A 12,918-nucleotide genomic window follows, 5' to 3' on the forward strand; every position below is an offset into this window, starting at 1 on the left:
AAACCAAACAACTCACCACCAACAATTTTGTTCATTTTTCTAGATATGAAATAAAGGAAAGGTCTGATGTATACAATCTCTGTAGTGCATTAAGTTTCCAAAAGATTAGTTTCTTTGAAAACACATTTGAAAATGTTGGACAGAGATATTCAAACCAATCAAATGCCTTTTTATTGTAAGGAGATAACAGATGCCAGTACTAGCGTAAACTCGAAGTTTTTATAGATTCATACACCTTGCGGAAATAGGTGGGGGGAAAACAGTTCTTTGACTTTATTGGCCAACCTTACTTTTAATTTTTGTATGACCTAGAAAAAGTTATTTTAAACCTGACTCCTCTACCACAGTTACTTGATATTCATCAATAATTTAATAAAAAGAAGCTACTGCCTTATGTAAAATTCTCATCCTACACTAAAGATAAAAGTACTCCCAGAATTTCTTATTTTTGCCCACCTTGATCAGTAAAGTAAGTAACACGATATGTCTGTTCTTTAACACAAGTGGTTTTTTTCAAACGTGGGCAGAAAAGTACTTTTTCTTTACTGGCTTTTACACCCATTGGCTCTTCTTGTCTAGTTGTTCTATCGCTATGTCATGTCACTCACATTTTTAACACCCTATCTTCCTGCTAAATACAGCATTTAAAGATAAATATTCTTAGGAAACATTCTAATTTTGAGTTAACCATGATTTTTACAACAATCCAAATTAGTTATAATTCCTTCCCCTGTATTATTGTGTGCATTCTAAATATACATAGTATGCAGATGTGTCCTCCTCTGGTAACAACTATGTCAGATGAAAAAGCTCCTGCTACCTTACTCTCTCCTTGACTCTTTGGTTCCACATCCTCCTGGAGATTACCACAGTCTGAAGTCTGCTAGCTGAGCTGTGCATGTGATTCCTTGCTCACCCATTTCAATTAAAATAAGGTGGTTTATCTCAGAGAGTTTAAATAGTGACTCTGTACTTGGCTGTTAAATTTGGATCAAAATGGATTAGAAAGAAATCACACAAACATTTCAGCTGGCATAGCTGATGAGGAAGTAAACCTATTCAGCCAGCCCAGATGCACATATGTGGATGTGTGACAGCATTTTTGAGAGCCTGAGAACATTCTACAACATAAATCACAGATTAAATCACTCCTATTCTCTTAGAAAACACTTCAAACCTCCCTAAAAGCACCAGAGACCGGTCATACAAAAAAAAAAAAAAAAAAAAAAAAAAAAAAGAAGTGCTAGATTCTGATATCATTTACATTCAGGTATGTCCAAAAGCCTAAACATTTAAAATAGTACTTTATTGAATTTTTCATTACAAAACTCTGCAAGTGGATGGCTTTAGATATATTACAAATATATGAACAGTGGTCAAAACACTTCTTAGAAACTTCAAAATAGCTGAAAGGATTTGCGACATCTTGAAAAATCCCATTAACTCTACGATGTGAATAATCCTTGCTTATTTGAGTAGTCCCATGGAAATTAATGGGAGTGTTGCAATGGCTAATGGCTGCATAACAGAGCTGAAAAATCTATGAGAGAGAATACAGCAACTTAAGATCACATGTCATTTTGTATGTTGTAATTTAATATTCCAGAATTTATAATGCATGTCTTTAAATAAGTTAAGAATGACAGAGTTTGAGTTAGTTCCTGTTGTGTTCAATTCTTACAATAAAAAGCTTTAATCTGAAAATAAAATACATTGGGAAACTACTATGCCAGTAAATACTCATCTTGACAAACTTCCACCAGCACAACAGAAATAGGAAAATAATCAATGAACAGGATAAATTCACTGACAGAAAAGGAATATAATCCCCAATTATGGTATTTCTAAGCCTTCATTAAATCTTTAAATCTTAACTTGCATTAACTAAGTTGCTGTGATTATACTTGAAACTGATCTCTCAGGAAACTCCACATGTCCAGCCATTTATTGAATGCATTTTTTCCCCAAGACCAAATGGATAGCTTTTCAGGAATAAGTAATAAGCATTTTATTTTATTTTAGGTTCCACAGATAGAATTATAAATAGTACCCATGACTAAAAATCACTTCAAACTTTTTTTCATAATCACTCCATAAATAAAGTAGAATCTGAAATCATTAATGTACTAAAGTCACTCTTCTGGTTGCATGTTGAAACTTCCATCCAGTAGAGTCAAATACTAGGACACTAAAGGCTATCATACTTAAGATTGCATTTTCAAGCTAGGTATATTAAAAATAAAGAAATAAAAATAAAATTTAAAAGGTAGAAGGATAAGCAATATGGAATAGGCATTTTGATGTAGTGGTACTGAAGGGCCTCTGCAGGTATTTTGTCACTCATATCATTCCTGTGGCCTTTGAGCCAAAAGCTGGGCACAGGAAAAACCATCCTGTCACATCTGAAGGCTGTTTAAACTTTGTTTCCCAGATGCATCAATATTTAGTGGTGTTTTCTGCCCCTCAGAAATGCGGAGGGTAGCATTATCTACATTTCTGATAACAAGAAAGGAAAGGGATTTTTTATAGTACAGACTTTTAAACTTTGAAAATTAAGAAATACAAACATTTTGGTATGCTACATAATCTCCTCAAACCTTAATTTATGGTGGTTTTGTTTTAGTTCCTAACATATTAGCATTTGACATAATAACATTTTGTTTGGACAGATGATATTGTAGAGAACATAGGATACAGTCTAGCACCTTCTCTTTATAAGGGCAAGATTTAGGTTTAAATTGAATGTATCTATATCAGATGATTCCATATTGACAGTTACCAATTTATGGAAAGTTGCATCTGTAATCCTTGTCTGAAAAATTGTTTGTAAATAAAAGGTGTCATACAGAAAAGGGGGTGAAATAACTAATTTCAATATTTCTGTATGAAAGTTAAGGCAAGTTAAGGAGATAGTAGTGGCCTTTTGTCATCTTTCCTTTCCCCATACACTGTTCTATACCCACTGATACCTGGTTAAGCACTCTATTATTGCAGTAACATTAAGCACTTTATTATTGTAGTAACTGAGATGTGGGAGATTCTGGTTCTCACGATCAGATCCTGTCATACTCAGACACCATACCCTAACCATTGCATATAAAATGGAACATGTCTCAGTGCTCTTATCCTCCCTTCCTTCTGAATTTAAGAAGTGGTGAATCACATTGTGAAGCTACCCTTTGTTTCCAAATGTTGTGCTTTTAATTAAGATGTATAAAATAATTGAAATTTTACCCCCTCCCGCCGCATAGTTTTTCCTTTCACAAAATCCAAATAATATCATTTGCAGATTAACTACTAAATTCAGCTATTTGGCTGTAACTAAAGAGATTAACTTCTCTCTCTCATCTTATCTCTCTCTCATAACTGACTGCCAAGCACAAAAGTAGAGAAAGCATCTTTTCTTGTGTGTTTCATAACTCCTGACTGAAATGTACTCATCGTTATTAAATATCACATAAAGAAACTACAGTTACAACTGTTAGGACACAGCCTTAAAGCCAGCCCATATTAGCACATTTTCACATTACCCGTAAGTAGTGGAAAGTATTATCACTGAGACTTGCAGAAATCAATATAAATAGTTTCATGCAAAACTTTTACAAAGTCATGGAAATGGATACATGGATGAAGAGTAAATATAATAATGCAGTTAAATTTACAGCTCTGAAAACTCCACCTCTAAATAGATGGTTACTTGAAGTGAGGACGCTCTACCAGGATAAGGAAAATTCAGTACCCATCTTGTTTCTTATGTACTTTCCCTAAACATGTGCTACAGACATAATATCCATGATACCTTTGTTTGGACCAAAATGGCAGTTCTTACCTCTTAAGAGAAACAAGGAGACAGTTTGATGCTTGCAGGCCCAGTATGTATTTCCAATATTGATATATATTTTACTGTGAAACTAACAGATGTAAAATACCATGCATACCAGGAACATTACATTAGTAGTCTTCTGCATGCCTTAAAAACCTTAATGTAAATGGAAAGGTATATTTAAAACATGATAGCACAAATTGGTAATTCAGTAATAATATTCAATGGTTGAAATTAATTACACAGAGGTCTTCTGTTTGAAAAAGCTTTGTCTTGGAAATTGCCTTCTTTATTTTTTAAAAGCTGCTATTATTGCCTATAGTCTGACTTGGCCTTCAAACAGAGATCCCATATGCAATTTAAAGACGTTCATTTACAAAAGTGCATTTGTTTATTTTCAATGATAAGAGACCATCATAATTTCTAAAGAGATCAGGCTATGAGAAAAACTAACAAGTTTGTGCCCTCCTTTTTACTCCTAAATGTGAAAATTCTTTAAGTTTGGAAAGGAGAAAAAGAAAATCACACAAATCTATTGGGAGGTAAGAACGCCTTGGACCAGAAAGAAAACTTTGCTTCAAACTGGCATGCAAATGCTGTCTCTTACACCTTTAGAACACGTTTTGCAAGGATTACTCTTCTGACATGCTTAAACTGAATCCACATTACTGTAAAGTTTTCTTGTAGCAGCTTGACTCCTATGCTGCCTTTGTTCCTCATGACTTGCTTTGAGCAATCTCTGCATGAAGGAGCTGGGTGGGGGTTGAGAATGGAGGGAAAGGAAGTCAAGGATAATGTCCCAGTTCCACATTCAGAAATATTTCTGAAAATGCAGTTGGCAAAGAGCTGTTTGCAAAATTAACTTCCAGAATAGGTGAGAAGTGTGAATACTTTCTGCAGCTGATTTTATCTTTTGGGACTTTTGTGGTGTCCATGTAATGGGAACTGATGGTGTTGGAAAAAAATAGCTTTTACTGCTGCAAGCTGACTTGCTGCAAGAAATTCCTCAACCTCTGCACCCTGCAGCCAGTCAGCCACTTGAATAGGCTGGGCATACAATCTTTGGAGAATTCTGCCTGAAGGTACAGTAAAAAAACAAACAAACTGAAACAGTAGAAAGACTGGAATTGCTTCCCCCATTGGAGACAGAAAAAAAATCAGAAACAAAAAGCTAAAAAACCCACTACCCCTAAATAAATAAAGAATAAGTTTTAAAAAGGCTTTTTAAATGTAGTAGAGGTAGAAATTTTCACCTCAGCGATGTATCTAGAAATTGTTTGGGAGCCCTTTCCAATACATTAATTACAAGATCATGAAGGCAAAAATAATCTTGGATGGAGGACTTAATATTCTATCATGGCAGATGTTCGAGAGCTCACGAGAAAGAGACTGGTAAGTATGTCAATAGCTAGCTGCAGATTCTGGTTGAGTAGTCTCCAGATTTTTCCAAGTTTCCTTTGTAGTGGTCTGATCCTTGAATTGGATTTAGCATCTGGAGTCCCTGCTTCTCTTTATTATTTTCTTTGTCTGAAGTTACCTAGAAGGAGTGGTGGGTCAGTTGCCTTGGAAGCCTTGCTGTTGATGCCAAGACTAAGACTCCACCCTGAGTTTCTGCTCTTTTGACTTAATAGGACTGCCTAATTGCTGAGTTAAACATGCTCAAGCTCTCTGCTGGATTACAATCCTTAGCAGTAGCCCTGTGTTTTGTGTTCAGGTAATTACTACATGGTGCTTCCTCTCTGAAATATCTGCTGCATAAATTACCTTCACAAATGCACTGATTTTGGTCTGGGATAGAGTTAATTTTCATCATTGCAGCTTGTATGGTGCTATGCTTTGGATTTGCAACCAAAACAGCGTTGGTAGCATAGGAATGGTTTCACAGCATCAAGGTTTTTTCTGCCTCACACTGCCACACCAACAAGTAGGCTGGGAGTGCACAAGAAGTTGAGAGGCTGCACAGCTGGGACAGCTGACCCCAGCTGACCAAAGGGATATTCCATATCATATGACATTGTGCTCAGCAATAAAATATGGGGGAAAAGGGAGAAAGAGGGGTTGATATTTGGAGTTATAGCGTTTGTCCTCTCAAGTAATCGTTACATGTGATGAGGCCCTGCTTTCCTGGAAATGGCTAAACATCTGGGAAGCAGTGACTGAATTCCTTATTTTGCTTTGCTTGTGAGCACAGATTTTGCTTTACCTATTAAAATGTCTTTAGCTCAAACCACAATTTTTCTCACTTTTATGCTTCCAACCTTCTCCCCCATCCTACTGGGAGGGGAGTGAGCTAGTTGCTGTGTGGTACTTAGCTGCCTATCAGGGTTAAACCACAGTTTTATTTAAATAAAAGTTTTATAATGTCTACTGTGTTTTTTATTTTTGAAGGAAAATAATGGAATTTTTACTATACCTGTATGTCTATAATAATCAAGGCCTCCATGTAAGTGGCAAATTTCAGTTACGACTTGGGGTGCCAATTAAAAAGTAGTTTGCTGCATTGTATTGATAGCCTGCATATTATAACATGGAAATGTGAAGAAAGCAGCTGCAAAACTCATCACAAGCCACATGCAGACACACATGGTGCAAAAGGAAAACACTAACAAGATTTCTGAAATCATGAAAAGATATATAAAACACTGTTAAAATGATATAACCATTCCCTCTATTCCAGTGATCTGTAGTTGTATATAAGCATAATTCTATATAGAAACACCATATAATCAAGTCTCTGGATAACCAAATTGTTTAATCAGCAATTATTTTCCTTTAGCTGAAGTCAGCAAACCAGCACCAAGGTAATTACCTATTTTGATACATACAATTTTTTGCTCTACACAAATCGTGTTCTGCAAGACACCTTTCTCCTTTCAAACACCAATATACAACTACATTTTCAAAAGTAATATTGTCATCACATACCAAACCTGATAATGTATGACATCCAGTAGACTAAGATATTTGTAGTGAATCTCAACTAATAGATTTTGTCATCACTGTACACCATGTTCTTTTAATTTAATAAATATATTTTAATTTAACCAATATATACAAAAGTAACAGTTTTGTTCTATTTTGTTCTTTGATTATATATAATGCCGTATTCTTCTAAGATTCTGAGGAACCTAAGAATCAGCCAGGTGAAGTCCCCAGTGACTGGAAAAAGGGAAACATCACATCCAGTTTTAAAAATGGTAAAAAAGGAGGACCCTGGGAACTACCAACCCATCAACCTCACTTCTGTGTCGAGTAAGATCATGTAACAGATCCTCCTGAAAGCTATGTCAAGGCATATAGGTGACAAGGGAGGTGGTTAGAGGCAATCAAGACGCTTCACAAAGCGCAAATTATGTCTTACTAATCTGGTGGCTTTCTACAATGGAGCGACTGCATTGGTGGATAAGGGAAGAGCAACTAATGTTGTCTATCTTGTCTTCTGTAAGGCCTTTGACACACACAGTCCAATACAACCTTGCTAAATTGGAGGCATATGAGTTTGATGGATAGGCTATTTGATGGATAAGGAATTGGCTGTATGGATGCATCCAAAGACTTGCAGTCAATGGCTCAATGTCCAAATGGAGATCAGTAACAAGTGGTGTCCCTCAAGGGCTGATATTTGGACTGTTAGGGTTCAATATCTTTACTAATGACATAGACAGTGGTATTGAGTGCACTCTCAGCATGCTTCCAGATGACATCAAGCTGAGTGGTACAGTTGATATACTTGAGGGAAGGGATTCCATCCATAGGGACCTTGACAGGCTTGAGGAGTGGGCCCAGGTGAACCTCATGAAGTTCAACAAGGCCAAGTGCAAGGTCCTGTACCTGGGTCAGGGCAGGGTGATATACAGGCTGTGCAATGAATAGATTGAGAGCAGCCCTACAGAGAAAGGCTTGGGATATTGGCAGATATCCACTAGTAGATTAAAAATTACATATGAGCCATCAATGTGTGCTTGCAGCACAGAAAGCCAATCGCATCCTGATGCATCAAAAGAAGCGTGGCCGGCAGGTCGAGGGAGGACATTCTGTCCCTTTACTCCACTCTCATGAGACCCCACCTGGAGTACTGCATCCAGTTCTGGGGTCCCCAGCACAAGAAAGACGTGGACCTGTTAGAGCAGGACCAGGTGAGGGTCACGAAAATGAACAAAGAGCTGTTCTCTCCTATGAAGAAAGGCTGAAAGAGTTGGGTTTGTTCAGCCTAGAGAAGAGAAGGCTCTGGGAAGGCCTTATTGTGGCTTATAACAAAGACAGAGGGAGGGTTTTTATCAGGGCCTGTAGCGACAGAACAAGAGGTAATGGTTTTAAACTAAAAGAGGGTAGATTTAGATTAGATATAAGGAAGAAATTTTTTTACGAGGGTGGTGAGACACCAGAACAGATTGCCCAGAGAAGCTGGGCAGGATGCCCTATTCCTAGAGGTGTTCAAGGTCAGACTGAGTGGGGCTTTAAGTAACCTGATCTAGTGAAAGACGTCCCTGCCCATGGCAAGGGACGGGGTGGGGTGGGAACTAGGTCATCTTTAAACCCCATCTTCCAACCCAAACCATTCTATGATTCTATGATTCTGTGAAACTGTATCAAATCTTGCATGAAGATTTATGCTATATTTTGTGTAGGGTTTTCTTCAGAGCTGTTTTCAACATGGACCTGAACAATAGAACCAACTTATAACAGAGCCGTATTTTTCCACATTCTCTTATAATGATTTTTTTATTTATACATATCTTTTGTCTTGCTAATATCCTTGATAATGTAACTATAATCAATTGCTTTTAGTAAAGACTCCTTTAAAGTACTCAATAAACCAATGCCTCTTAGATTCATGTACAGGTGTGCATTCGCATACACGTATCATTCACACTGAAAGTAAGCGCAATATTCCTGTTGACAGGAAATATTTTAAGGACCAGATGCTGTGGAATAAAGTATAATAGGTCACAACAGGCAGAATCAGATTATTGAGGTGCTATGCCAGCTGGACCTTCTCTCATCTGCCAGTGATTCAACCAATACTCAGGAAAAAGGGCTTCATAGCAACATACCCACTGTGCGTGGCTAGTCCTGACAATGAAGCCCACCCTACGAACTGCAGCTTTCCAGTGACAAGTACGAATGGGACCCTCATTTCCTACCTATAAAGACATCTTACTGAATTAAAGATGAAGAAAATATACTGAACTCTGTCTGCAAGTCTGCCTGTTATTAGGCAGCTTCCCTTAAGGACTATTGTACTTCGCTCAAACTTACAAATGACAGCTTTAAAATACACAAAAATGTTTAACTGTGGCACACATGACTTAGTTTGAAGGATCAATACAACAGAGAATTGCTAATAGGTATTCCTCCCAAGTGCAGTCATTGTACGCTGAACTGCTTAATTTATTTATGAACAACATCCACTGCCTTTGTAGATTCTTTCATTTCCATCTGCATTTCTCTTTCTCCTGCTACTTTGTGAAAATTCACTAAAGCAGAATCCTGCAAGACCATTAATCAGCACATAATATAAACAGTGATTTGCTGGGGCAAAAATTAGCAAGTCCGTGGAATTTCATAGAGAATTCATAGCCATTCCTCCCCCCCCCACACCCCCCACCCAATTTTCAGATACTGTCGTGCACACACATGCAGATTTGGGAACACTAAATGATTATCTAGCAAATTATCCTGTGTACACTGCAATACATTTTAAAGTGTTGCAAGCAATAATCTGAAGTGTTTTCCAGTATGACTGAAATGCATTAGTTACAGTTCTCAGTTCTCACCACCACCTCTCACTTGTACGAATTTTGGATTCAGTCCTGGTAAATGAAAACTTACCCCACTGATTGTAATAGGAATTTTCTTTGCTTTCTATATTGTCTTAAATTGAGTAAAAATGAATATTAAAAGCTTTAAGAAAAAAAAAAGCTTATGATGAGGTAAAATAAGCCTTAATTACTTGTCTGATATTCCAAAGTGTTGCTTTATTGAACCACACCAAATGAAAAAACAGGTCCGTTTTTAGCTGTGTTAAAATTATTTTCAATACATATCTTGAAGAGTGAATACAAGATGGTCACAGGCAGTGTGGCAACTCTACAGTCCACAACCTTAAATCTCTATTTCCATTGAAAGTATCATTATGTGGAAGACACAACACACTTTTTGCCTCTGTATGATGATAATCACTGAATAGAGGAATTTTGCAATAATGCTAGTAGTAGGAAGCCTAGTGGTGTTTCATAGTCTTCATTACATGACAGAAGAAATGGGGTGAAGCCACAGCATCTTTTTCTCAGATTCATTATTAAGGCAAAAGTCTGTGAAAACTTCCAACAGCTGCTGTGCAAAGGAGGCACACGGCATGCTGAAAAGACAAGTTTTGGAGAAGGGGGTCTTCAGAACAAAAGATTTAAAACATAAGTATTGCCAAGTTGGGTGTCTTACTTTTATCATAAAAGTTATAAAAATATTGAATTTTAGCAGACTTCAACTAAATGCAATGAAAATTCATTATGCTCACTTTTTTCATTGCTGGATTTCATCTCTAACAAAGTCCAGATACTCAAGCAAGTAAAAAGATACTTTTCTGTTAAAAAATGACCCTGAAGGATCCTCATAAGCAAGGCACAGGTGATATATTTCAACACTACTGAATGAAGAAATACAATGGGACATGTTTAATTTTTTTACTGAAACGGTTTCTGGGTTTTGTTTCCCTTTGGTTTTGTTTTTTTTTTTTTAGCTGCATCTCAGTTTCTATTTGCTTATAAGCTAAGAGAAAACAGACATCAAGCTAAATAGCACACAATTATTTTTTTTTTCTCTAAGGTTAAGAGACAGAGGTCTTTTTGTGCAGTTCCAGTCCCGACAATTTCACCAGTATGGGATAGGTCCTCTCTTCCTCTTTCCTGCCTACTGATTAATAACCCATTCCTAGCCTGTGGTAGCACACATATCTGTGGTGGCATACACACACTCCATTACTGTCTGAGATATCAAAAGTTTACTTAATTTGAGATGTGGTTATTTTTAAAAGAATGTGGACTGTGGTAACACATGCACATGAAATTGTATACATTGCAGAAATGTTTCCAGTTATGTGACAGAGGGTGTGCATCTTTCAAAGGAAGGGAGAAATGCGTAAAGGAGTGGCAGTTCCAAGGGAGGGGAAATAAAAAAAAAAAAAAAAAAAAAGGTTACATAAATGTGAAAAGCAAATACTTTCAATGAGAAAAAAATAAACATAACTTACAGTTGACCCTGGCCAGCTTTAATTTATGGGGTGAAAATGGGACACACTCAAACTATCTTATACAACCATAACACTGAAAACCATACACACATTTAGGGACTCAATAAGAGCACTATTTACTGGACAGGTATTTTCATAACTATACTACATACATATCTTATTTCAGTTTAACATTACTATAACTACAACAAAGCAATATCAGTTCTGAAAATATACACACACTGAATCATGGTATGCAGTGTCCAGAATAGAAATAGAGGCTTGTGAAATCACCTTGAAAACACTTCTTCAAAGTAAACTTGATACAGTGGGTAGTATTAGAGACATTGTTTTTTTCAATAAGTAAACACCACCGTCTTAGTACCCAACACCTCATCAATATTATTATATAATACTGTTATATATGCAAAATGACAGAAGAATAGTTAAAGTAAAACAGAATGAAGGTGGAAAATTACACAAAATGAAGTAATATGGAAAGAATATTGCTTATTTGTTCATTTTATAAGAAGGATGGAATTATATAAAGCAGCTCCACTACTCAGAAGAGTCTCATAAAAGAGCATTTAAAATTGTGTTATGGAGCCGATGAACTCTAGATTTGACCTGTTTCCTGATGAAATGTTGCATCTTTTAAAACAGAGGGAGAGATCTGTTTTCCCCTTACACCATTCTGAAGTCTTTGGGTTTTTTAATTTAATTCAAAATGCAGATTTTTATCAAATAAAAATATGATAGGATTAAATTACTAAAAGAAAAATTCTGCCTCTAAATGTGCTTAGAAAAAAAATTCATCTGCAACATTACTACTTAAAATATTGCAGCCACATGGGACCAAATAATTATTTTGTAAGTTCCATGGGGTGCTACAAAAACCCAGATGGCATTAAGTTTTACATCCTTGCAATTCATTTTGTATTATACATTTAACATAATATGCTTTGGTAATACCAAATAAATCTAAAAAACTAGTCACTGACATTCCTTAAAGAAAATTAAACTTCGTCCCCACAGACTTGTTCAGGAAAAGCATGAAGAAACAACTTCCTTACAAAAAGCAAACAAACAAGGAAGTCATCATTTAGTGTACTAAAGGTCAGCTTAATGTGTTGAACTCAAGGGAACAGCTTGAAAGGAATTAAGCAAATTCAGAATTCTTTGATCTTTGTGGGAGCTGCAAATTCTTGGTGGATAAGACCTCTAATGAAGAATGTTCCAGACAGTATGTTATGTTCTGACCATTAGTAAATACACATATTTGAGCTCTCACAGATAGAAGTATTTCAATATAATGTAACAAAGCATATTCTCCGTGTGGTGTTTCTCATGTATTAAATGTGATAGTGTAATGATTTGTGCAGTGTTACTTCTGTAAAATTATGAACTGCACATTCTCACTGAACCAGTCCATGTCCTTTTCTTCAAACTTTCAAAATGTGTGCCAACAGCTGTTTTGTTTAGAAGTTCTCAAGGCTTTTTTTTTTTTTCCTTTTCTCTACAAAACCAGATACTTCTTATTACTGGAGCAAACTCTTAAAACATAACTAAAAGTTACTGTGGGTACATACTCTCCTGACTCAGTATCTCTGGATGACTTTCAGAGGCTGTGTAATAAGAAATGTTGTAGAGTTTGTGGACTTGGTACAACTTTAAAACAGCATGAAAATATATGACATTTGATTGGGACTTACTTTGCCATATAGCACCATACCAGCCTGAATTCTGCCTAGATCCCTTTAATTCTACAAATCAGTGATCACAGATGCAAAGAATGGGAACTGGACATGAGACTTGTACCTTTATCCAACATACTTATTTAAATTCAGTATAACATTGTCCTGGTTTC

Source organism: Egretta garzetta, unplaced genomic scaffold (assembly GCF_000687185.1).
Source record: "Egretta garzetta isolate BGI_Z169 unplaced genomic scaffold, ASM68718v1 scaffold251, whole genome shotgun sequence".
NCBI classification, from domain to species: Eukaryota; Metazoa; Chordata; class Aves; order Pelecaniformes; family Ardeidae; genus Egretta; species Egretta garzetta.